Source organism: Lissotriton helveticus, chromosome 2_1 (genome assembly GCF_964261635.1).
Source record: "Lissotriton helveticus chromosome 2_1, aLisHel1.1, whole genome shotgun sequence".
Classification (NCBI taxonomy): domain Eukaryota; kingdom Metazoa; phylum Chordata; class Amphibia; order Caudata; family Salamandridae; genus Lissotriton; species Lissotriton helveticus.
Window position 1 is genome coordinate 10,838,418 of NC_136059.1, and position 27,466 is coordinate 10,865,883.

At 41.0% G+C, this 27,466-nt stretch overlaps 1 protein-coding gene across 1 annotated transcript in view; it reads left to right on the forward strand.

The window, feature by feature from the left end:
- The window catches only part of LOC144819179 (uncharacterized), a 237,018-nt gene that overhangs the window by 77,745 nt on the left and 131,807 nt on the right, over window positions 1–27,466 (forward strand). The gene's annotated exons all lie outside the window — the stretch shown is intronic.

Here is a 27,466-nt window from a genome sequence, read left to right on the forward strand (position 1 = left end):
TTGTTTTTTTACAGCATGACACATCTGCCTAGATTCATCATTTTATAATTTTGTCGCCTCATAGCAAATCTTTTCAACCGCAACTGCGTCACAAAAGTGACGCACAGTGGCGCAAAAGAGGCATACACCTATCATAAATCTGTCCCTAACATGTTAAATAATTGATTCAGGATGACAATAAGATGTGTCCTATCCAGAGGTTTGTTTAAGGTGAGGCCTACTCAGGGTTGCAGATCAAATTTACACTTATTGAAGAATACAGAGGAGATAATACATGTGAACGCCTACTAATGAAGTAAGTCATGTCCACTTCACTCTTGAACAAAGGCTAGACCTCTTCTGTGTCCGTGGACAGACCTAAACTTCATCTGCACAATGTCATTCGTAAACTTAGGAAACACAGGTGATGTAATTGAAAAATGTGGAGTTTATTTTCCTCATTTCACAATCACATCACCTGTGTTGCCTTTGCTTAGGTATCTCCTAGTGCAGATGGAGTCTAGCATATCAAACAGTACACAGAAGTTGAGCAGTGTATACAACAATTTTGACACTTAGAAAAGCTTCAGCTTCTGCATGTCCCCTACACAGTGCTAATTATATACATTTCAAAGTGATGGTATCTTGCTGGAGATGAACTGAAACCTATCTTGCAACATGGTGCATGTTTTACACAAAAGTGACCCACAGCGGAGCAAATGAGGCGCACGGTCATCATAAATCTCAGCCTAACATTTTAAATCATTGTTTCAAGATGCCGATAAGGTGTAACCTATTCACAGATTTGTTTCAGGTAAGTCCTACTCAGAGTTGCAGATGAAATTTAGGTTTGTTGAAGAATACAGAGAAGAAAATACATGTGCAGGCCTACCAACCAAGTGTGTCATGTCGACTGCACTCTTGGACAAATGTTAGACCTCCTCTGTCTCCAGGAACAGGCCTAAACCTCATCTACACAATGTGATGTGTAATGTTAAGAAACACAGGTAATATAATTGAAAAACGTGCAATTTTTTTTCCTCATTCCACAATCATATCACCTGTGTTTCCTTTGCTTAGGTATCTCATTGTGGAAATGTAGTCTATCATATTAAAGACTACGTAGAATATGAGCACTGTATGCAACAACTTTGACACTTACAGAAGCCTCACCTTCTCCATGCCTCCTACACAGTTCTACATGTACATCATAAATGCAAACAGAACAGAATTAATTATACATGTTAAATGGTTTATTTTTGCTGTATCAAATGTCACTAAAAACAGTGACTTGAAGGTATTCATCATATAACAGCGGGGGAAAAAAAACACAATCAAAATGATTGTGTTTAAAAAACCCATACAACATAACAAATCAGAATTCAGAACTCCTTAAAGTTAACTTACTTTCCATGACGGCGAAGGATGTCCTATGAACAGCTTACACTCTGTTGTGCTGTTATTACTTTCAACCCGCCACTTTCTGAAAGAAAACCTCCATCGTTTTCAAAAACATGTTACATACAATAAATGACTTCTCGCTCTCTACCACACGTTTCCACAAGGCCAAATCGTGTCAGAGCCATTTATAACTCTTGGAATTCTTGTAAGCCAATCCCGTCATGTTGTATTTCCGCAACTTTCAGAATTAAAATGTTGAAGATCATTTTCACAATCCTGGATTACTAATATCTTACCTTTCTTGCTCACTCATGTTCTACATTTCCTATGACACTGATACTGCTTACTATGAAGCAGACTTACACTATCTCTATGACTACTACAATTATTAAATTCTCTACATCACTTTTAATCACAAAGCAATATAAAACAGGAGACAGCATTGCAGACTTACATTCCCTCTACTCCATGTTTTGATTGGCTGCTTGAATTTGCTTATAAAAAGAAACAGTTTTTCTGAATTCATTCAAAGTGCAGTTATTTCAACATGACCTCCAGTGTTATGGTAAGAAGTTATGTCTCTGTACTACACTTATCCTCAAGGCCAAATCGTGTAGGAGCCATTAGAACTTCTTGAAATTCCTCAGAGCACATCCCGAGATTCTTTCCCTAAAATTTTGGTTTTAAAAACACCAGGTAAGAGTTTTTAAGGTCATACGGCAAATTTTTTTTGAAAATTAAAACAGAATCATTGCAGAATGACCAGCCGTTTCTAGACTTTAAATAAGCTGTGTAATGTCCTGATGTTATTGAAGGACCGTCATGATATATAATTGCTGCAGTTACAAAAGTCCTTCCTGATATTGACAACTGTGAAGCCACAAAATTTTTAATTAAAGTTGTCAATTTTGTTCCATCAGGCCTACATCGTTGGAACATTAAAATAACATACTGGCCATCAGCAAACTGAGGATAATACTTAGGCGGAGACCTCTCGGCAGGACCCCGCGGCCCCCATGTATCTGGATTTCACTACTCGGGTGCAGGAGGCGCCCCGGAAGTTTTTGGGAGTAAAGCAATAGCTCAGGAAGGCTCAGATAGACTGTGCTCTACTTTATCCTGCATGACTACGGATTACACATCAAGGGAAACAGTACTTCTTTGTAAACCCGCAACAAGTGGAGGAGTGTCTGAAGGACCTCAAGAAGAAGGATCGTCTGCAACGAGATCAGGATGACTCCTACGAATTGTTATCTCTGGAGGGGGACTGAAGGAGATGCTGAGAGACAGACTGCTAAAAACAGCGCTAGCTCAGGTGATAAGTTGGTTGAAGAGTGAACAATTGTTTTTCTATCCCTGGGGGGCTCCTGTGTTAGGCCCCGGCTGAAAGACTTCATTGGCGGAAGGTAGGATGGAGACTGGACCGGCCGGTCTCCCTTGGACTAGCCCCTACAAGGCACATGTGGTCAACAAACAGAGGGGTCTGGTTTGAGGGGTTACATTGCTGGCCAGTTTGCTGTGGTTTGGGGGCCTTTTTGTTCTCAAAGGATATTTTTAGTTGCCTGGTATCCGGTCGCCGCTTCCCGGCACTCATGTAGGTTTCCAGTTATGCGCTGTATTCACAGTCAAGAAGTCACCGCAGACTCTCGCACCCCTCTTGCTAACACAGCTCTCTCAAAGTTTCTTTCCGCTGTGCGCCAGAGCCATGCAGTCCATCCGCAATCTAAATCACCAAGAACAGCGGGTAACTCCGTCAATTATAATAGGAATTAACCTGTGCCGCCCAACCAGCAACACACAAAAGTCCCGTTCCACCCTCAGCTCCGGGGTCCTGTCAGGGTCCTGTAGCGCTCCAGAGAGTATTGATCCACAATGTCACCATTTGCATCACTCTTCCAAGCAAGACGTAACTGTTCCAGTGCTCAGCCCAACGTATGGCTCCGAGGTGGGTGTCCTTATCTTTTGCCCTGCCCTGCTGTCCCGAATATCACACTTTCAGAATGATTTTAATCATGTTAGCTCAAACCACTTTTGCCTTCCTTCGCCAGAGTTCTGTAAGTCTGTGCGCGACGAGACAAAATGGCGACCATGCAAGCTCCGTGAATGTAATGTCCAGCAGCCTGCTTCATCTCCAAGGGTCCCTACTGTTTCATGCAGCCAGCATATCTCCCTGTAGCACCATGCGCCAACTCACCAGGTGTATCGGGATAAATTGATCCTTCATGTCCTCTGGTGCAGCTCATTAATCACTGCAATCTGGCCGCTCATAGTCTCTCTCGCACAATCTCGAGACCACTCTGCGTTTAATCTGTCAGCAAACTGTCAATGCGGGTCGGCTTTCAATCAGCTTGCCCCCGGCGATTGTGTGTCTGTATCCCGTCTTGCTACTCCCATCTCGCCTCATAGTGTCTTACCGCGGTGCAGCCATGGCCTACAGCTCTCGTGGCAATCCAGGGGACTCGCGTAGCCGTTCTCCCCGCCTCTCAGCTCCTGAGCAGCGCAGCCAGCAACCCAATCTCAGTCTTCCTCACAGTCTGCAGGGCAACGGAGCATCCCCTGGCCAGGCTTCTCACACTGCCAGGAGACTGGAGTAATTAACTTTTATTTCTGTCACAGCTAGGGACATAAATCACGTAGTTGGCAGGATAATTGTAGGATAATGGTACCGGTCGACGGGAGCCTCACCTCTCGGCGGCCATTCCGTTCGTGCGCCACCTAGCACCCCACCCAGTGGCATAAATTAACTTGGCATCAATAAGACTCGATGGCACACATGGAAATGTACCCAAACTACAGAGGAACGACGTGCAATGTGAAAATATCCACAAAGTTTAATTAAAATGCAGAATGTTACTGTAATGGATACGAACGGTAAAAAAACTAAATTATCTAATCTTAACGATGTGCATGCCCGTAACTGGGGAAGAAAAGGGTAGGGAGCCAGTGCAGAAGTGGTCATCTATTCACGGTGGATAATGAGAAATAACAAATATAAATGATTAAACACTTAAAGTTGTATTACAAAATGCATTGCAATTAGCATGATCTGCTGTACACATCACAATTCGAGGAGAAACAAAAAGTTATACAGACAGGGCATGGCAAAGGGCAGTTAGACATCATGAAGATGTGTTCTCAGTTTCTCGTCAAAGTTATGTCCCCCAGGGAATTCGGTCTCAAGCTCTCATATGTATTTGGACTCACCTTTGTGGAGCTTAAGTACCCGGTTGCCACATCAGAACCTGTGTGTGCTTGTTCAATGGCTTAAGAGGGAACTGTTAGAGAGGTGGTATTCTTGGAAATGCCTGCCGAACAGATAATAAGTATCTCTGTTGCTAATGACGCGCATGTGTTCCAATACCCTCTTTTTAACCATGAATGTTGTGCTCCCAACATACCTCAATTTGCAGGGGAATTCAAGCACATAAATGACAAATTTAGAGCTACATGTCAGGAATTGCGTTATATTTTTTGTCTTGTTTTTGTCTGGTGTAGTAAACTCTTTCTTCATGTAGCTATTGCGACAGGCGTAGCAATGTCCACAAAGGAAAAAGCCTTGTAAATTGTGATCCCCTTGACAATGTGTGTGGGAAATATCACTGAGAACAAGGATATCTCTTAAGCTACAACCTCTCCTATACTTGGCCTTGGCTCCATTGTGGAGGGTATGTCCCACAGTTGGATCACTGGTGAGAATGTCCCAGTTACGTGCCAAGATTCGGTGTCTCAGTCGAGAATTACTGTTGTATGTCAGAATTATCCTCATGTCTTTGGTGTCTGAATCGCTTATCTGTACGCTGAGGGTTTGCGATCTGCTAACCTTACTGGCCTTGGACAGGGCACATTTCAGAACCCATTCTGGTTACCCTCTGGCTCTGAATCTAGAGATCATATTATTTTATTCAATGGTGTAGGCTTCATCAGTGCTGCAGTTTCTTTTTGCTCTCAGCAGTTTACCAAATGGAATACTCCACTTACGATTGTTGGGGTGGCAGCTAAGGGCATGGATAAGGCTGTTGCGTGCTGGGGTTTTCAGAAAAAGGCTGGTTTGTAAGGTACCCTGACATACTTCGACCATAACATCTAGGAAGTCAATGCTCTCCCTGCTCATGTTGTGTGAAAGTTTTGTGTTGTAGTCATTGCTATTCAGTTTGTTGATGAACGCAATGACTTCTTCCTCACTCATGTTCCAAATTATAAACAGATCGTCTATGTATCACAGCCACAGTACCACCCTTGAGCAGTTTCGATTCATGTATTCGTCTTTGGAAATCTCCTCCTCCCACAATCCAAGGAACATGTACCTGCTTGTAGGGGGCGCCATTAAACAGGAAGATGTTATTGTGAAGGCATAGACTCATCATGTCTAACAGCATGTTGGTATTGTCAAATTATTCTATATGATTGTCCTTCAGGAAATATAAGCAGGCTTTGATCCCTTTTTTGTGTTCTATTATAGTGTACAGGGATTTGGCATCAAGGGTAACAAGAAGGAAACTTTCTTTCCAGATGGTACCTTCTAATTTTGAGAGAACATCTTGAGTGTCCCTGACATGTGAAGGAAGAGCGGTGACATATTCCTTGAGGAAATAATCAACATACTTGGAGATGTTTTCAGATACACTGCCTTTAGGGAACACAATGGGTCTACCAGGTGGAAACTTGGGGTTTTATGGATTTTGGGCCGAAGGTACAGGATGCGTAGTTTGCGGTAGTCTTTTTTCAGGAAGCAAAATTCTTCCCACGTAATGAAGCCTTTCTGTTCCCATTCTGTAAGTTTGTTCTAAGTCATCAGGACACTGTAATTATATGCCTCTGTGTTGATTTTAAGATAAAATCTAGGGTCACATGGCTGTCTCAGCGCTTCAGTGATATACATTTCTCTGCTCATAAGTACGATATTGCTACCCTTATCCTCTGGCCGGATGACAATGTTCATATTTTCTGCAAAATATTTGATAATTTCCTTCTGTTTGATGGACAGGTTATGTGACGGAGTCCCTTTGGACCCATCACGATGTTCAATTTCAGGAGCGCTTTGGTAACCACTTCATGGAAGGTGTCGATTTTGTCATGTGGTAGGTCAAGTTAAAAAACAGAACATGGTTTAAATTTGGTAGAAGCAGCTAGGTCGGTGGTGATGTCAAGATCATTTGGATTGATTACCAGTGCCCCGGGTACGGAATCTGTAAACATTTGTAGTTCATACATCAAGAGAAGTGTGCCCGCATCCCCAACAGTGACATTGGGGAAAGGGGCTGTACTGGGAATACAGCTGCGGTGTGGTAATGGTCTAGCAATTTTGAGGCTGTGGCATTTCTTCAATTTCTATTTTTTTATGAACTTGAAAATATCAATGTGGGTTTCAGAATAACTGAAGAGCTTGGTGGGGCAGAAGGTGAACCCTCTTTTCGAAGTAGGATAAGGGACGCTCTATGAGATTAACAATAGTTCTATTTACCTTTTCATTGTCTATTACTGCTTCTTCCTGGAGTTTCCAGCTGTGTTTCCCACAAGCTCCCTTCCTCTTCCATTTTTGATCCCTTTGTTTACGTCGTCTTCTCCTCTGTTGGCTCCTACCTTGCCTCTTCCTCTTCCTCTGACGCATTGTCCTCTCCCTCTCACTGGGGCTCTCGATGTTGAAGGGGTTCCTGCTGTTTTCCGGCCTCTCCTGAGGCCGGGACTCGTGTAAAAATGTAGTGGGTTTGGTTATGATGTCACTTTCAGACACAGAACTGGCTGTTGTAGTAGAGGTGTTGTTGTCGGTGTCCCTGTGCTCTATAGACAGGGGATCTTGCATTGCAAACGTTGCCACCCTGCTTTCAAATTTCAATGGTTGTGTGTCAAATAGATGATCATATTTGTGGCTATACATAAGTATATGACCACTCTCATAGTCGGTGCCGTCTCCTTGCAGTTTCCTCTGTTTTCTTGCTTGTATGTCTTCTTCATGTTGTTTTAATGTCGCTTTCACTTCCTTTTTCCATTTCTTGATAAATGCTTATTCACTGTTATACCAATAATATAAAATCTATTAAAAAACATTCTATTATAAATTACAACATTAAACTATTTAAAAATCTTTCAACTTAAATTTCCCACTCCAGACAGTGCAACAGCAGAGAAAATGTTAGATAGCGGAGGGTTACAATGACTATTCCCACTCCAGTGAGTGGAACAGTAATGAAAGTGTTCGATTGTGGAGGGGTAGAAATAAGTATTCACATTCCAATCAGTTCAAAATTAAAAACAAACACAATATCAACAACAACAACAAAAACATTATTTAAAAAATCAATAAATATATATAAATATGTTAAAAATTAAAATACAAATATATTTATTATAAAAAATATAAAAAAGTTGAAACATTTTAGAATCTTAAATACATATGACAAAAACCAACAAATATTATATTAATTAAAATAAAAAATATTTTCAAACAAATAAATATTTTTAATCTGAAATGATGTAGAAACAAAAACATTCATTATTAGATACAATTAGGGACTGATTTCAATGGCGGAAGGGCCACCACCCCCAGCTATGCAGTGGCAGGCCCTCCGCCATTGTACAGCAATTTCCCCCGCCATGTTACAATGGCGGGGAAATCTATCCAGTACTGTGGTGGTCGCAATTGTTTCAATTGCCTGGCGGAGTGGTCAGCATGTGCAAAATGGTGGCAGTGCCTAGCAGGCACCGTCTGTCATAATACGATGCTGGACTCAGCCAGACTTTCGTGGTAGGTAAACCACCATTGATAGGCTGGCTGAGAATGCTATCAGGGTCCGATTGCGGGCCCCCCTTGTGTTTGTGTTGGTGGTTGTTTACTGAAGGGATACCATTACCCAAGGTTCCCCCTTCATTTCCCTGCACTACGTGACAGGCATTCTGTGGTACCTGCCATGTAGTGCAGGGAAACGCACTACATGCATTTTTCACATTACAGCGGGTGGTGCAGCCAGCAGCACCCGTCGCAATGGTAAAGATGCAAGATGAGATGGCCACGTTGGCGGTTGCATCGTGATTCTACATGATGGACCGCCGCCATACAAGCGGGTGGACCCAAGCACCACCACAATGGCGGGCGGACTCAAGTTTGTCCGCCACTGTAATGAGCACCTTATTTTTTTTATTTCCTACCCTATAACACCACACGATTCACAAACCACATCTAAATAAAAAAAATTTACTTCCAAAATTAACATAATTAATTATCATTTAAAGAAATATTATGAATTAAAAAACAAATTAAAACACAAAAAATAATTTGCTTCCCACCCTTTACTCCAACAATCCCCATAGCTGAAATTAAACTATAAAACAATTCATTTCACAAATAAAATGTATTTTCAATAAAAAAACTCACAGTATTAGAAAACTACTTATAAATTAAGTAAAATGTATTTTCTCTCCACCCTATCACCCTATAAAACTAAATACCCCACAAAAAATTAAACACCTACCCTAATTAATGAATTAATATTAATATCAACTAATTATTAATTAATTGAACATACATTTTATTTTTAATTCATTCATTAATAATAACTAATTAATAATTCATTAAACATAAATTACTTCCCACCCATTACCCCTATAAACCCCACAACCCACGCCTAAAATTATATACACATTTACCATAATAAAATACCAATTAATTATTTATCAATTAACAACCAATTAATACTTAATTAATGATAAATTACTTCCCACAATTAACACTATATATTAAAAAAATATAAATACATTTGAAAAAAACATTAATTTATTAGAACTAAGGGATTCATTACAATGGCAGACGGACTACAGTCCATCCGGTTCACTGACACAACATCAATCTAGCAAATATTGATGTAAAAAATATCGAGTAAAGAATATTGACATCAAAAATATGACTTCTATACTTAAACAGGTACAAAAATATTGACTTAAAAATATAGATGTATAAAATATCGACTTTTATATAAATATAAAACCCACTTGCTTGATTCATGACTCGGGTGGGTTGTATAATCAATCAATCAATCAAAGCATTTGTAAAGCGCACTACTTACCCGTGAGGAGTCTTCTGAAGGTCAGTAGGTCTTGGGTCTGCCGTAGGCGGATGGGGAGGGTGTTCCATTTCTTGGCGGCAAGTTGGGAGTATTATCTGCTGCCGGCGGTCACTCTTTGGATACGGGGGACAGTGGCCAGGGGGTGGTTAGCAGAGCGAAGCTAGTGGGTGGGGGTGTAGAAGCTGAGTCAGCTGTTGAGGTACATTGGTCCGGTGTTGTGGAGTGCTTTGTGCGCGTGGGTGAGGAGCTTGAAGGTTATCCTCTTGTTCACGGGGAGCCAGTGCAGGTCTCCCAGGTGGGATGTGATGTGGCTGCGGTGAGGGATGTCGAGGATCAGGCGTGCTGAGGCTTTCCGGATGTGTATAATCATCAACCATTGACAGGAGGTTCTCAGACCACTAGTAGGGAAGCTGGCAGTAGCAGCACCAGCTGTCAAAAACAAGAACCGGCAAAGGGAGTTTTCCCTGCACTGAACAGGGTACGCGGCCCATAACAAATAGGTTGGCGCATTATGATTTACCCGCACCACAACAGGTGATGCTCCACCCAATAAGTATTCAACCTCCTCGGGCCCGAGGTATACCTCCTCTCATGGTAGTGATGGCACCCCAGTGTGGAAGCGGACAATTTACCTGACTAACGTACCTATGCCTGTACCCAAACCACAACTAGAGGACGCGGTTTCCCTAATTATTTATTGGATCAGGCGAGTGCAGGGATGCCGATCCATCATTATAAGTGACATTTTCAGGCCAGAAGTTACTCTATCCTGGGGGGACGACGCGGATGCCATAGCTCTCACCGTAACAAACCATGACCTGATTGAGAACTTGGTAGCCTATTCTTTACGGACGCAATATCTCTTTGAAACACCATTCGCCTTAAATACAGCCCCCCTGGTGGGACGAGTAAATCTACTTCATGTAGTTTTGCTGCTCCCCAACAAACAGTGTCCATGCTAAATGAGATAGATTGATGGTTTCCGCCGCCCCTCTGGCATAGCATGGTGGCCACCCCAACAGACTGGATTAGCACGCATCTCACACCACTTCCAACTGTGAATCGCCTAACCGAGACAGGACCCCCGACAATGTTCGGGCCCAGTCAAACCAAGAATTTTATCCTATAGCCCCAAATGTTACTATGAATAGCAACATACACCAAACGTCTTGCACCATTTCTTTACTATCTTGCAACAATGCCGGGCTGAGGAATAGGGGTGATGTTCCTGATTGGAATGATTTCATAGGAAAATTAGAAATATGTGCTATCCAAGAAACATGGTCAATAGAGCCCCTGTACCATCCAGGATACCTAAATTATTATATTCAGGCCACCCAGGGTGCCAGGGGACGGCCGCTAGGGGCCCTTACAATCTGGGTTAGACAAGCTATTGGTCATAAACTCCAGGTCTTACCCCCGAAATGCAGTGACATCCTTGCAATTAGGGTGGCGCTAAGGCCATATGGAATTACCACCATTATAAATGTATATGCCAGAGGGGCGGCGATCTGAAACCATCAACACATTAGGCGGGCTCTTAGATACCCTTACAGGGGAAGGTGGAGCTATAGCATCTGGGGATTAAAACACCACATTTAAACCGCTTGATAGCGAGGACAATGATCTTGCGAGGCAAGAGGATGAACATTGAGGCGTCCCATCGCTGGAATTACATCCGATTAAATGGTGGACTGAGGCCGCTCTCCAATTAAAAGCTCTTTGTCTGGAGCATGGTTTTATTGCTGCCAATGGTCATTCTTCCACCGACAGACTAGGCTCAAATACATTTAACGACGGTTACCATTCCAGCCGCATTGACTACATGCTAGTCACTTTGAACGTATGACACACTCTTGAGGACATGGCAATTCAGGTATGCATAGAGAGCGATCATGACCCTCTCTGCTCACAGTTTATATTTAGGGACCTTAGTGAACCAGTACAACTGGCCAGTGCACCCATCACTAGTCACCCTTTCGTCTCAAGTAATACGCGCCGAGTTAAATGGCCCAGGATCCTAGCTTGTCCAGAAACACTATCCATTATAAGTAGTGAGCTTGAGTGTACAGTAACTCTGATGGAGACATGCCTCACCTCCCATAAATCATCCAAAGAATTTACCCAGCTGCACAATTCATTGTTTTTTAAAAATCAGAGGGCATTTCTTAAAACAGTGTAAGCCCAGGGCAAAAGCAATTTCCCCTACTCATCACTGCTATAATCATGAATACAGGCGTGCCCGCAAATCCATTTTGGAAGCGGAGAAAATGGGGGCTATGGCTAGAGTGTGTAGTGCTAAGGCTACCTACAAGGTTGCAATCCACTGCACCAAAAAATCCTTTGATGAGAGCAGATGGCAGGAATTAAAGTATGCTTGTGATAGCAATAACTCCAAATGGTTTTGGAATGTGGTCAAATGGGGTAGGAGTAGAGGGCACAGTCACCGGAAAATCACGGTGACCCTGAAGAATGGGTAAGCCATTTTGCCACTCAGTACGCTGAAGATGAAGCAGATGATTAATTACCATTCCCAATCTACCCCTTCCCTGTTGGCAGGGTATTCGATGAGGCAGATGTCAGCGGTTCACTAAGCACCCTAACAGGTGGCAGAGCTCCAGGGCTAGATTGCATTCCTGCCAACATTTTCTTGCAAGATAGACAAAAATGGTCCGAAGGCATACTACTACTTGCTAACGCCATAGCCCAAGGTGCACCTATTCCGGCTACCTGGGAGGGGCCGAGATAATTCCTACACACAGCAAAGGTGACATATCCATTCCTGATAACTATAGGCTGATAAGCCTCATAGATTCCATACAGAAAGTGATTGCTAGGCTTGTTTTGGCCAAAGTCCAGGCCTGGATCGAGGCTCACCCCTCTCCAGGCAGGCTTCAGGGCCCATATCAGCATCATTGACGAGGTATTTCACTTTGTCCTTATATACTGGCGGACAATTATTTTCACCTAAGGCAGCATGTATGCTGCTTTTGTCGACTTAAAATCCGCCTTTGACTTGGTCTCACAAAATAAACTTTGGGAGGTCTTGAAGGAGATGGGAATAACACTTGATTTACTCGCCCTGATTGTCCATCTCCATGAGGATAATTATGCACAAATACACTGGGGGGTGGCTGGAAACAAGACAAATCCTTTTCTTGTGCGAAAGGGTGTTCACCAGGGATTCATGTTGGCTCCCACATTGTTCTGGCTTTTCATAAATTGAGTCGCAAGCTTCCTTGATGCCACCCACACTGATGCACCTGCCTTAGCTGGAAGGAAAATTCCCATCTTATTGTTCGTGGATGACACGCTGATAATCTCCAAAACACTGGGTGGATTGCAGCATGTCCTCCGCTAAGACAAAGTTCATAGCATTTATTCAGCTCAGATCGTTTAGAGAGAAAATGATGACAGATGGGTTACCTTAAGAGCAGGTTGATGCTTTTACCTATCTGGGTATCAAACTGCAGAAGAACATGAGGTGGAAGCCAAACATCGAAATCATGGCACTAAATCATCGGCAGCTAGCTGGAGTTCTTAAAAAATAATTCAAAACCTCTTTGACTAAGCCCCTAAGCCCAGTATTCCAAATTTACAACACCAAAGTGGTGAGCTCAGTCCTTTACCGGCCGAGCTCTTGGGCACAGAAAACATGATCCAGTTAACATCAGCCGAGGAAGCCCTGACAGACGCAGAATCTGCTGCACGCAGGAACTGGCGGTGTACACAGAGGGCTGAAGGCATGTCATAAACTCAGATCACTTTCATAAAATTCGTTGGCTGCGCCATCAGAGAAGTTTGTTCAATAAAATGGGCCTATCACATCTCTGGGACCCCCTTCCATTAAAGAGTTCCCGGCAAAAAGCAGCTTTCAAGAAATTTACTGGGAAATGGTTGCACAAGACGAGTTTAGGCGCTATGACCCACATTTCTCTCGGGGCACTTCCTGCAGATTAAACCCTGCCCGAGTCTCAGGCCATACTGGGTTACAATAAAAAAAACATGGATAGAAAACTCTACTTCTAATTCTGATCAGGATCTTTGCCTCTGAAATCTTTGACATCCAAATAGTCCCCCAACGGTGACAATAAATGGCACGCATGCACCATATATGCAGAATTAAATGCGGTAAACAACCTTTACAATGCAACTTTTACCACGCAGTGCCTTTACCACGCAACTTTTACAACGCAAACCATTACAATGCATTGCGCTGGGGGGCGCTCTAGGATAGGGAATAGGTTTAATGTTGTATCCAACACCTTCCCTACTATCCACGGGGACTGGAGTTGGAATAGAAAATTAAACTATTCACTATCCAGCGCCCCAAAGCACTATGCGTTGTAAAGGCATGCGTTGTAAAAACCGCGTTGTAAAGGCATGCGATGTAAAAGCATGCATTGTAATGTCATACATCCTTAAATGCGCATATACTTCTTGCCTGTCCTGCCTACCCGGGCCCGCGAAAGGCTTGGCTGGCTCAGCTCTGTACGAACCTGGGCACAAGATCACACAAGATCACACAACATAGCCCTGCAAATCCTTTGAACTGATCCATATCCCAGGTACACAATCCCGGTGGCTAAATTCTTGAGGTGGATGTGTCGCAAACTCTATAAACAAATCAGGGCTGGTCGATGAGCACAATGAAATCCCCCATTATTGTGAAGGTGTACAGATGTGTACATCAGGTCATGTGGGGTCATTACTCCTACCAAGGTGATTGAGACAGTTATGCACTTGTTGCTTTTATTATTGTTTTTTCTCTGTTTTTATCATTTTATGTGTAATATAATGATGGCTTTGACTGCTCTTTGCACAGATGTTTAAACTCAGATTTTAAACTTTTATAATTCTGATTTTTAATCATTTATTAGTAATGCTTTCATGACTTGCTCAGTCGAATAAAGCTTCTTTGATGATGATAAATATAAAATACAATTATATATATTTAATATATTAAATACAATTTTAACAAAATAAAATACATGTAATATACATTTTAATAAAATATAACAAATACATTAAATTAAAAAATAAACACACAAATATAATAATTTCATACATATATATTTACTTTAAAACAAATAATACACTATTATTTTAAATGTATGTTAAAAGTTTAAAATAATATAACAAATAAAAATATATATTAATAATTTCAAATATGAGAAAATACAAATGTATAATAAATCAAAACAGTAAATTATTACCAAACATTTAAACTTACATTTCACAATACAATCAGTGTAACAGTAGGTAAAGTGTTGGGTAGAGGAGGGGTAACAATTACTATTCCCACTCCAGAGACAGAAACAGTAGGGACAGTGTTGGATAGCGGAGTGGCAAAAATTACTATTCTCACTCCAACAGTAGGGAAAGTGTTGAAAAGTGGAGAGGAAAACGTACCATTCCCACTTCAGTGAGTGCAACAGTAGGGAAAGTGCTGGATAGCAGAGGAATAAAAATTACCATTCCCATTCCTGTGAGTGCAACAGCAGGGAAAGTCCTGGATAGTCGCGAGCTAAAAATTACTATTCCCACTCCAGTGACAGAAACAGTAGGGAAAGTGGTGGATAGCGGAGTGGCAAAAATTACTATCCTCACTCCAAAGAGTGCAACAGTAGGGAAATAGTTGAAAAGCGGAGAGGAAAGACGTACCATTCCCACTCCAGTGAGTGCAACAGTAGGGAAAGTGTTGGATAGCGGAGGGTAAAAATTACTATTCCCGTTCCAGTGAGTGCAACAGTAGGAATTAATGATTCCTGAACAGGTTAGAGTCCTAGGTTTATTTGAAAAATAGAAAGTAATGGGTATAGAAAACCTTTTTTGGAACATAGTCACTTAATAAGTGGTTCAACTGCGTTGGTCAAGCTTAGAGTTAGCACAGATCATATTCAGAAATTGACTGAGGGAATGGAGAATTATCTCTCTTTGGTCTCGGATAGTTATAAGCGTTGTCTACTCACTAGGCTTAGAATCTGTATTGCTCACTAGACTTTGGCATATTTGAGAGACTGAAACATTCCTGAAGCTTTGAATCTTTGTCCCTTTGGTTAGATCATTCCAAGCCCTGACACACCTTATTTTGTATTTCTTTAATTTGCACTAAACAAGTACTTACTACAATTGTTGAGAAGCTGTGCCTGCTCTAGTTGTTGATCTGCTTCTTGCATCTGCTTCTATGTGTGTATCCTTTGATCTTTCAAACCGTTGTTCACAATCTACAGTCTCGCAGGGAGCATCAAGGTGGTAGTAGGGACATGTGAGACATTTTAATGGTGTAACTTGCTTGTGGTCCTTACTCTGAATGTTGGAATCTACATGACCTCCTTGCAGACATCACCAGATCCCACGGACTCAACATAATCTCTTACGCAGACAACACCCAACTGATCCTCTAGCTCACCGAGGACCCCCCTATGCCAAAACCAACTTCTGCAGCCAAATGGATGAAAGAAAACTGCCTCCAACTCAACTCAGACGAAACTGAAGTACAAATCTTTGAAAAAAAGACCTCAGTATTGGACCACAGCTGGTCTCCTGAAGAACTCAGACCTACATCCACAGTGACAGAGCACGCACACAACCTAAGCATCATCCTTGGCATCATCCTTAACAGTCAGCTGACCATGAAAGAAGAGTCAACGCAGTCACCTCCTCCTGCTTCCACACTCTTAGCATGCTTCGCAGAATCCTCATATGGATTCCAAGCAACACCAAAAATGTCATGACTCATCACTAGCTGCCTTGACTACGGCAATGCCCTCTATGCTGGCATCCGCACCCGGATTCTCAGAAGTCTGCAACAGACCATACCGAAGGCCACAGTCAGACTCATTCTGGACATCCCCAAATGAACCAACATCTCCCCTACTTAAGAGACCTCCACTGGCTTCACATCCAGAAAAGATGCCTGTTCAATATCCTCAACACATGCCTACAAAGCCCTCCATGGCCTAGGACCTGCCTACATAAACCATCAATTAAATTTCCACCAACTCTCTAGACATCTGTGCTTCTCCTCACTCACCCTCGTACACCCCCCCCACATCTGCTGCAACTGCGGCTGCAGCAGTGGCCGCTCCCTCTCTTACATTACTACTAAGACCTGAAAACTACCTTCCACTCAAGCTCTGGACAGCCCCCTTGCTGGCAGACTTCAGAAAGAGACTCAAAACGTGGCTCTTCAATGAAGACATGCCACTTAGCTACCACTAGTGATTACTGTGTGTGCTTTACAAATGCTGTTTGATTGATTGATTGATTGATTCATTAATTGATTCATTGATTCATTGATGTTCCAGAAGACCCATCTGAGTACTTAGCTGAAGGCCTAGTCCTGTGCAGGTGAACCACCTCCAGGCAACTGACCGGAGTCTCACATTTTTACTTTCACAGTCACAGCGCTGACTTAACATAACAGGTGTGACCTGCTGTACCTCACCTACATTCTACCTCTTTGAGGTTGATTATGATCTCGTTAGAAAACACTTATGACCAAATCGGTTTCAGGATCCTTTCTGAATTAAATGGAATCTGGGAGTACGACCGACTCAATGGGAGCCTGTGTTGCGAATGAGAACACAGGCTCCTATTGCAAAAAAGAATGGTTGTGGAAAGCCTTGCACCCTGTGGGGGGCACCCCATGGTGCATGCCACATTGTGCATGTTTGGAAAGAGGCCCCAACCGGATGTCTCAGGCTGAAGGAGACCTGCAATGGGTCCCCAAAGATAGATTCCGAAAGCTGTTTCATGTTGGGCAGAAAAAATCGGAACAGCTGTCCGAATCGGTCATCGTAATCGCTCGCTCGGAAACTGTGTCCATAAAGCTGTACGATTAACTTTCTGAACCGTTTCGGAAAGCCTAAACGGTTTCCGGACATCATAATCAGTTGTTGGGAAATGTGTACAATTCGGTCAGAAACAAGGGTTTCCGAATCGGATTTGGCAAACCTGAATTAAATTCAGGGCCCTTCCGAACATCATCGTAATAAACCCCTTAATATGTGCTTCCTTGCTTTAATCTCTGATCTCTCCACGTCTGTTTTTCTGAAGATAGTCTAGAGACCAGCCGGGGCTATGTGACCTGAAGATGGTCTGGAGACCAGCTGGGGCTATATGTCTTGCAGCTGGTCTGAAGACCAGCCGGGACTAATGAAATCGGCCCACCAAAGCTAACCCCAATCGCATCTGATGGTTCACTGTTCATTACCAACCAATGTGTAGGACACTTCTCTGTTTCCTGTTATGCCAGGGGTTGCAACCTTGATGGTACTACATAAACATTACAAAAACATGTCCAGGTGAGAGACCTTCTCCATAGATGCTGCCACTTAAATAGGGCAAGAGGCCTCTACACACAGGTACTAAGCAACCATCTGCCTTTTGATTGCTTCATGTGGATTTACCTGGGTGATTGCTCTCAGGGAGCTGAATCAAAGAGGTGGGGTATTAGTAAAGAGGGGCTTATTGGTAAAATGAATTTAGCTGTAAGTTCCTAGCATATGGTACAAATGATTGGGCCTGTAGCATTCAGTGTGCCACGCCCTAAAGTAGCCCGCTTAAACATGTCCAAGGCCTCTGACTGCAGCCTTTACGGTAATTATAAGCTGTCATTTTAACCTGGCAAATAAACCTTTTTTCCAAACCCAAACCTATTTTTTAAATACTTATGTCTCACCCCAAAGGTAGGCCCTAAACAGCCAATAGGGTAGGATGCATTGTATTTAAAAAGCAAGACATGTGCATGTGAGAAGTTGGCCTGGCATATGCTGTCCACTATTCTAGTGGGCACCTTGAACAAGTCCAAATGACCCTAATTGATAGTAGGTTTAAAGACAACCTATATAGAAAGCTATCCTAGTGGTAGCTGTGGAGAGCAGACTTCAGGCTAAGTCTTGAAGGAATGCAAAGCAGCTTTTCTTTTCTTTAAATATTTTTTATCTAAGGGAAAGAACACATAAATGCAAATATAATACTGTGTTCAGAAGAGTAAATATATAACAAAAAAATTACATAGTACTAAAATTAATAAAAATAAGAGAAGAAATATGTAATCAGAAGATTGCTTATACATGTCATAATACACCTAAGAACAATTTCAGAACTGAACATTATAGTAAAATACGGTGTTCTGATATAAATAGATAAAAGAATAATATAATTAGTGGGTTTATTTTAAAAAAGAAAAAGAAGAAAGAAAAGAAAAAGGAGAAAGAGAAAGATAGATAAAATAAGGAAAGGGAGTAAAGAAAGGAAAAGGAAAAAGGAAAAGAGAGAATTATAAGGAAGATGAGTGTGAAGACAGATAAGTAGTAAACAGTAGCCATAGTAGATCAGATTTAATTTTTAGATGAATAGATGAGTGGGATACTGAAGCAATTCTATGTTCATCACATATTCATCACATATTAAATTCCACCAAGTTAAAAAGGATCATTTAGAATTCTCTTTCCAGCATATAAGTGTAACCGTAAAATCAACAGCAATAAACAAATCAAATATAATGGAAATAATTTGGTCAAAGTCAGGAGACAGAGTACCTAAAATACATTGTGAATGTTAAATTGAACATCATATGAAAGATTGAAGAACATTTTGACCAAACAGCTTTCCAAAAGGCAAGAACTTTAGGATAATACAAAAGTAAATGAATTAAAGATCTTTTAGCAATAGAAAAAGACCAACAGGATGAACAGATGGATTGATTGAATTTATGAAGGAGGGGGTTGTAATAACAACTCTATTAAAGATAAAATATAAGGATTGTGTGATATTTGCAGCCTTGGAAGTCTTCAAAAGTTGTTGCCACAATTTATCCTATTGAGGAATAGAAAGTGTTTGAGATAGATCCTGTTCCCATTCTAACTCAACATGAGATTTATTCCGTGTGCAAGTAGGTACAGATAAATTCTTATATATAAAGAAGCACTTGGGATTGTGCCATTAGAAATTTGGTACAGGGAAGTATCAGGTGTGAATGTAGTTGGAACTGGGGTAGATATAAAGTTCTGTAAACCGGTCTGGAGAGCTAGAGCTAGAGTGTGATATTGCTGAATATATGAATCAGGGAGATTATATTTCTCCTGCAATCGATGAAAGGGCAAAATCAAATTATTAACAATCAATTGATTAACATAAAAAATGCCCTTTTCTTTCAAATGTTTGTAATAAAATGATTTGTGACGAAACTTAATGCATTTATTAAACCATATTGAGGAGGCTAGGAAAGATTGATATTTGCTTAATGTAAAATGTATGTAAAAGGTGTTGAAACGATTTCAAAATTGGGTATTTAGAGATAAAAGTACAATTGGTCATAAATATAACATCCTGTATCGAAAAATCATTTAACAATGAACATTCAACGGTAACCCAAGATGGTCTAGGTGAATCTTGGTAATCTTTAGACAAAGCATAGATTTGTTGAAGTAAAAAAGCATTATAATAATCTAAAATAAGGAAATCGAACACGACCTTCAGTTTTAGGATGACTCAATTTAGATAAGGCAATTTGTGCACGCTTATTATTCCATAAAATGTAGTACATATAGAGTTCATCTGTGTAAAGAAATAGTTGGGTATTTTGAATGGTAACATTGAAAGTATGAATAATATTTGAGGAACAATCATCATTTTTATGGTATCAAGTCTGCCCCACCACGACAAAAATAATGGGGACCAAGAGGACAATAAATTGGTAATTTTAAGTTTTAGAGCAGTAAAATTGCAGGATAACGTTTCATGAATGTTAGCGGAGAACCAAGGGGCATATTACCAACGATTAGCGATATTTATCGCTAATGAGGCTTAGCAACGAATTTTTTAACGCTAAGCATCGCCGGAAATTATCGCTGAGATAACTTGCTATTAGCAAGGTTTATCTCAAAAGGATAAAAATCCTCGCGCTAACTGCCAAATGAGAGATTATCGCTGGAAAACCAATGATAATCTCTCAAAGTTTGGCGTTAGCATGATGATAGGGGCTCACAAATGATATCCACATTCCATAGGATATCATGGCTAAGTGAGGAAAATACCAGGTGTAAAAAAAGCAGCGCTAACCGCGGTTAGCGCTGCTTTTTTTATCACTAACAGGGTTAGCGATATCCTTGATAATAGGAGAAATGTCACTTAACAACATTTCTCCTATTATTTTTCTCTGTAACGCCCCCTTTGCATCTCATTAGAGATGCAAGGGGAAGCGTAGAGAAAAGGGTGCTAACATGCGAATTTGCGTGTTAGCACCCTGTTGCTGATAGAGAGATAATTTTATCTCCGCTTACTTGGCTTTTAAAGCCAAAAAAGCAGAGATAAATCCCTTGATAATATGCCCCCAAGTTCCTAAATATTTAATTTTTTTAGAGGCACCATGTAAAATTGGTTGAATCAAACATATACTGATAACTTAATGAATTCATAGGTAAAATTTCAGTGTGGAGAAATTTAATTTATAACCTGATACTTTAGAAAATAATTGCATTTCTTGTAAAAAAAGGTGGTAATGAGGAGGTAGGATTAAACATATAGATATGGATATCATCTGCATAGGCAGAAAGTTTAATGTGATGAGATTTCAATTTAAAACCGGGATGAGGGGTTGTTTCTAATACATTCAAGTAAGGGTTCTAAGCATAATAGAAAAAGTAATGGGGAGAGGGGGCATCCCTGGCGTGTACCTCTTTGTAGGTGAAAATATGGGGAGAAGAGACCGTTAACAAAAACACATGCTTTTGGAGCAGTATATCATAATTTGACATATGAAATAAACTTTGGGCCAAAACTAAACCATTGTAAAGTATGTATCATGAATTTCCAATGTATTTGGCCAAAAGCTTTTTCATCATCCAAAGAAAGGGCAGCTAAGGGAAAGGGGTATTTGCCTCCAAGTGGTAGGATATTGGAAAACATTCTGGCATTATCAGAGGCCAATTGTCCTTTAACAAAGCCAGCCTGGTCTGGGGTAATGAGGAGAGGAATAACTTTCTCCAAACGAGATGCCAAAATATTTACAAACATTTTATAATCATAGTTGAGTAGAGATATGGGGCAACATTTTTTTACAAAAAGAAGAGTCTTTGTCAGGTTTGGGAATAACAATAATAAGGGCTTCCAAAAATAACCACAGGCTTTAGAGTTGATTAAGAATACATTAAAAAGTTCTAATAATTTAAGAGTAAAAATTGAGGAAAAGGATGAGAACAATTCAACTGAAAAGCCATCAGGACTTGGAGCCTTAGATTTTTTCAGGGATTTGAGAGCATTGGATATTTCTTGAAGAGAAATATCCTCCTCCAGAGGTGTAAAGATATCAGGGAGAGTTTTAGGTTAAGGAATGTCATGAAAAAAAGATGTAAAGTCTTCTTCAGACGGATGAGTTTGTTCTGTATATACAAGATTATAATATGATTGAAATGTGTCTATAATGTCAGAGGAGTCAGATGACAGGAGTTTGCTAGTAATTTCCAAATGGATAGGTCCGATATTCTTACGTTCTGATTAAATTTTTAAATAATTAGCTAACATTTTTCCTGCTTTATTATAGCCTCTGTGAAATTTTGATTTAATCTTTCGAAGGATGTTACAGGCATCCACGGTGGCAATTTTGTTCAGGGTAGATTTAGCTATTTTTTAACTCTTGTAGAGATGTGGATGATATGGACAAAAAATATTTATGTTCCAGAGTTTTGATTTGGAGTAGGGTATCTTTATATTGAGCATTTAATAGATTTTTTTTCTTGGCAGAATATGCAATAGTAAAAGCTCTAAAAGATGCTTTAAAAGCATCCCAATTATTGTGTATTGAGGTATTTATAGAGTTGTTAAGCACAAAAAATTAATTTATGAAAGAGGTCGCTTCTGATATAAAAGTGCGGTCTGATAAAAGGTGATTGTTAAATCGCAAGCGACCATGTTTGGGTAAAGTGAGACACACATCAATAGAGGTAGAAATGGGAGCATGGTCAGAAATAAAAATAGAACCAATTTCAGATTATTGGAGGGAGGGTAGTAATGATTTAGAAATTAAAATATAATCAATACCGGACATTGAATGGTGTACAGAAAAAAAAATACATTCAGAGGCATCAGGATTGCATGTTTGCCATACATCAAATAGAGGACGGGAGGACATGGCATACTGAAATTATTTGTGAGTTCTATCTGATTTGAATTTACAATTCAATTTTCTGTCAGAGAATGGATCCAACCAGTTAGGGGTTAGATACAGACCATAATTTCAATTTAATGGAATGCCAAAATTCTGGATTTTGTTTATCCAGGCCCGAAAATATTGAAAAAAGTTATTCGCATTTTGTTGATAAGAGCATCTACAAGTACCCAGCGACCATTAGAATCACATTCTGATCATAATATTTGGACATTAACAGATTTGTGAAATAATATAGCAAACCCACCATGAGGATCAGTAGCAGAGGAAAAAACTATTTGATTAACCCAATGGGGTTTGGGTTTAAGGGATTCTACATCATTGCAGTGGGTTTCCTGTAAAAAGGCAATTTGAGTGTTAAGTTTAGCTAAATGAGACAGTACCTTTTGACGTTTATCGGGATGACCTAGACCACGAACATTCCACGAGACAAAGTTAATCATGGTGATGAATTAGGGAGTACATGAGGAAACGGGACAATGAAACTGAAAGATCAACGGAGAGAAAAAGGAAGAGATCAATTATTATGTGATGAAGAAAAAACATTACGAGAAATAAGACAATAAACTTACAGTAAAACCAAAATAGAGAAGAAACGATAGGTATAGATGGATAAGAAAGAGAAGAAAGGAGGAAAAGGCAGAAGGAAGAAAAAAAGAAGACGAGTCAAGAAAAAAGTAAACAGATTAAGGAGTAGAATTCAGATCCGTAAAGCAAGAAATATCCAAAGTTGGAGGAGCATAGTGATGCCGAAGGACACAGACAACGGTAATAAAAAACAGATGAAAAGAGAACCTCTTAAATAAGAAAACAACAGTGACTAATCATAGAATTGTAACAAAGTACAAGTTTTAGAACCATAGTAACAATCATTGTACTATAAGAACAGTCAAATAGTGGTATCCATTCCACAAGAGGAAATAATATATAGAAAAAGTTTAAGTTTGTCAGGATCATCAAATTAACGTGACCATCCTTCATGTGTAATTTTACAAAGGCATGGGTAAAAAATTCCATATTGAACATTAAGCTGTCTCATCTGAGGACGTAGGGCAAGAAATTCTTTACGTCGAGCATTTGTTGTGTTGGAAACATCTTGGGATATGAAGATATTGTGGCCTGACCAGATGAGACAACGCATAAGCCTTACTGCCTTCAGGATGTGCAAGAGCTCAGTAAATTCCAAGAAAAGCAATATGATTTCACGTGGTTTATTTGAAGTAGGATGGAGACGACCAAGACGATGCGTTCTCTGGCTGAAGATCTAAAAGGTCAGGAAGAAGCTTCAGTAGGAATGAAACCCTATCAGGACCTTCAATATTTTCCGGAAGTCCGCAAAGGCGTAGATTATTCCTTCAAATGCGATTTTCTAGATCCTCTGTGTGTATTTTTAACTTGTGAATTTCTTGTTCTAATGTTGGAATCGTCGAAGAAACATCTTGTAAGTCGCTTACTCGTAGTTCAAGTTCCAAAACCCTTCCCTCCATGACAATCCATCTCTCCTAAATCTGATTTAACTTTTCATTGTTAGTGAACATAAAAGGTTGAAGGATACGTACCTCGTCTAATATAGAGTCCAGGACTGGATTTTGTGAGGAGAGAATAGGAGAAGGTGAATAATTTTTATGCCTTTTCGGTTTAGTACCAGAGGAAGAAGATCTGGCAGAATGAAGATCACTAGCCATTGTGAAACACTGAAGATCGATTTATAAACACAGCGCTGGGTGAATTTGTCTAAAAAATATGGTAGAGAAAAAGTATTTCTTGTAAGGATGAGGAAGTTATACTATCATAATCCTCAATACGTGTAACACCTTATAGTAAAAATATTGAGCAATAGTAACAAAAAAAAACTCAAAAATAGCATAACAAACATGCCAGTAGGTTTCTATTGAAGAGGAATAATTGTCCCACTGCCATAGAAAATATTGAAATAAGGTTAATGGGAGCACTTTTATATGACAGTCAATGCCCAACCATTTTTCCAGATGGAAGAAATAAAAGAAACATTATCTGAGCACAGACAGACCTTAAAGCAGGCTGAAAAAGAAAAATGTGAGTGTCTTAATACAAAATGGCAGGAGCACTGAGTGATGTTGTTCCCTGTAGTGGTGTCCCTGCAGTCAAGCTCCTTCTCTTGATGGCTGCCACATCAATCACTGATCAATAAGTGCGCTGCCATAATCTTGCATATGAAATTATTTAAATATTACATGGTTTGCATAATAAATAATTGCTAGCAAGTAATCAGGTTTGACACAATAAAGAGGAGTCAATTAACCAGGCTGAGCATTGTAAAGTTGATTGCACTTCTAGTGGTTATTTTATATAAAAGAGGCCCAGAAGCATGTTCCTTCAGATGTTTTCTGTAGAAAAAAATGGGCCGATAGAAGGGAGAACGAAAGCGCAAGCGTCCCTAACAAAATAATGGGCGCCCCTGATTTGTTTGTGGAAAAAACTCACTGTGGTGGCAAAGGGGATCAGAACTGGTGCCAGGAGCTCAAAAAGCGATATAAAGGCTCACCGCACCGTCACAGAGACATGCCTGTGGTCCGCGGTCAGGAAAACCACCAGACGAGGCTCTTATTCTGTAGCAAAGTCCTGCGTCGATGCTGAACTCATACGGGATCCGCCATGACGCTTCGCGCATAAGCCACGCCCAACAGCAGCTTGTTTTACCAGTCTATAATCTCGTGAATGACCAGATGAAAGGAGAACCACACCATATATATATAAAATTATGTATTTAGTCTAAACACATCCCTCTAATCTCTTTATGAGGCTAGAGGCAATAGTACATTCAGTAAACGTAATTAGCACATGGTAAATAATCGCAATATGCGTTGAGCCCTAGGGCCGTACCAAACCCTATACTAGGAAAGTGGTATAAGAACCACGACTGACATAGATACGAAGTCCAGAGACTTTAGAACTGCTGGGGCCAACAGGAACCACCCAAGGTAGTGACACAGCGGACCCACGGGGGACGCGTGCAGTGTCTAAATACAGTCCCGAATCACCATTAACTTCTATGGGGAAAGTCGCAGATGGAAAATTGCAGATTAAGGACACTTAGAAGAGGACTTGGAGGAAACCCCTTTAGAACTAGGAGGTTCTAGAGTCAATACCCGGAGGAGCACCAGAGTACTCGAGTTACTTCACCCAGGGAAGCCGGGTGCATAGGTGTCTTTTCGTGTCAGGTTTCATCATCGATTTCAATCGCGAGCTGCTGAAAAGTGCTGCAGGCAACCAAGTGGAAAGTGTCCGGGTGGATCCAAGGGTGGATCGGAGATCTGAAGTACCTGAAAGCAGAGGGGACAGAGTCTGGGTCACTTGCCAGTGACCAGGAAGGCGACGAGAAGATGCCAACCGATGTCGGGTTATTTTAGGTGAAGAATGTGGAGCTTGACTCTTCAGCCACGAGGACCAGGAGGTGTTGAGGATGATCCGGAGCTTGATTCAAGCTGTCCCACAAAGGATGTCGAGTGCTGCGGAGTTGGTTTCAGGATTGGACCCAACAAGCCTTGGCAACAGCAACCCACGCAGAAAGCAGAGATTGGCTTAGGTGCAGACCATCAAAGTCTGAGGGACTCACCCTATGATGGGAGTCAGAGCACATCTGGAGCAATCAGGGAAGCCCAAGAAACAGAAGAGTTACCTTCATGGGGACCCACCAGTTGAAGGACCATGGATCGTGAAGGGGCATCAAGCAGAAATGCTAGAAGCAAGCTCACGGAACACTCGCGGAGTGTAGGCCACAATCTTCAGTGTCCTGGGTCACAACCCCTTCAGTAGAACAGATCAGCCATGTAGTATAGACCATTAGGTCCTGGGACCCAATGGACCCATGTCCACCCAAGGTAATGCACATGTTTCCAGAAATATTAAGTGAACTACTAAACCTGTGTTCTAATTTGGACTCAAAAGAACCTAGCAGTTACCGTCCAATCTCGAGAATTCCTTTCACAGCCAAGGTGTTGGAAAAACGACTTAATAAACAACTGTCAGAGTTCATAGCCTCCAGAAACCTTTTGGACCAATCACAGTATGATTTCATGGAGGAGCATGGAACAGAGACATCTTTGGTCATGGCAGCATAGGGAATCAGGAGTATACTAGACGCAGGAGGGAAGGCCGCCCTGATCCTATTGGATCTATCGGCGGCCTTCGACACCGTGAATCACGAGATACTTCACGCCAGTCTAGTAGAACTGGGGGTCCAAGACCCTGCACTCACGTTAATGGCATTTTTTTTAAAGGACAGAACATTTTCAGTTAAATTGGGCGATTTTGCAGCCAAATCCTTCAGGTCGCCTTGTGGAGTGCCTAAGGGATCCTCCTTGAGTCCCACACGTTTTAATATTTATGTTGCTCCCCGGGCAGTGATCAACAGGCAGTGTGGGTTTTTGACGTTTTCATATGCAGACGACATCCAAATAGTGGTGTCGGTTTCTAGCGAGGTGGATGAAATTGCCGACCGCTTTAATGACTGCATGATGCAGGTTAATCAATGGATGCAGCTCAACTGCTTGAACCTGAACGGTGATAAAACCGAAGTGATGCTACGAGGATCAGATGCAGGTTTTTGGTCTCCTAAATGGTGGCCGGCCAGTCTGGGTGATTGCCCAATCCCAGTGGGCAAAGTTAAACATCTGGGAGTCATATTTGATGACAAACTAAGGTTTAACGACTAGATAAATAAACTGTCTTCAACCATCTGGTACATTTTAAATGTGAGCACAAGAATACACCCTTTCATTCCCCATGACTCACATAAAACATTAATTTCGGCACTGGCCATGTCAAGATTAGATTACGGCAATGCTTTGTAGGCAGGGAGTGAAGCCCAACACCT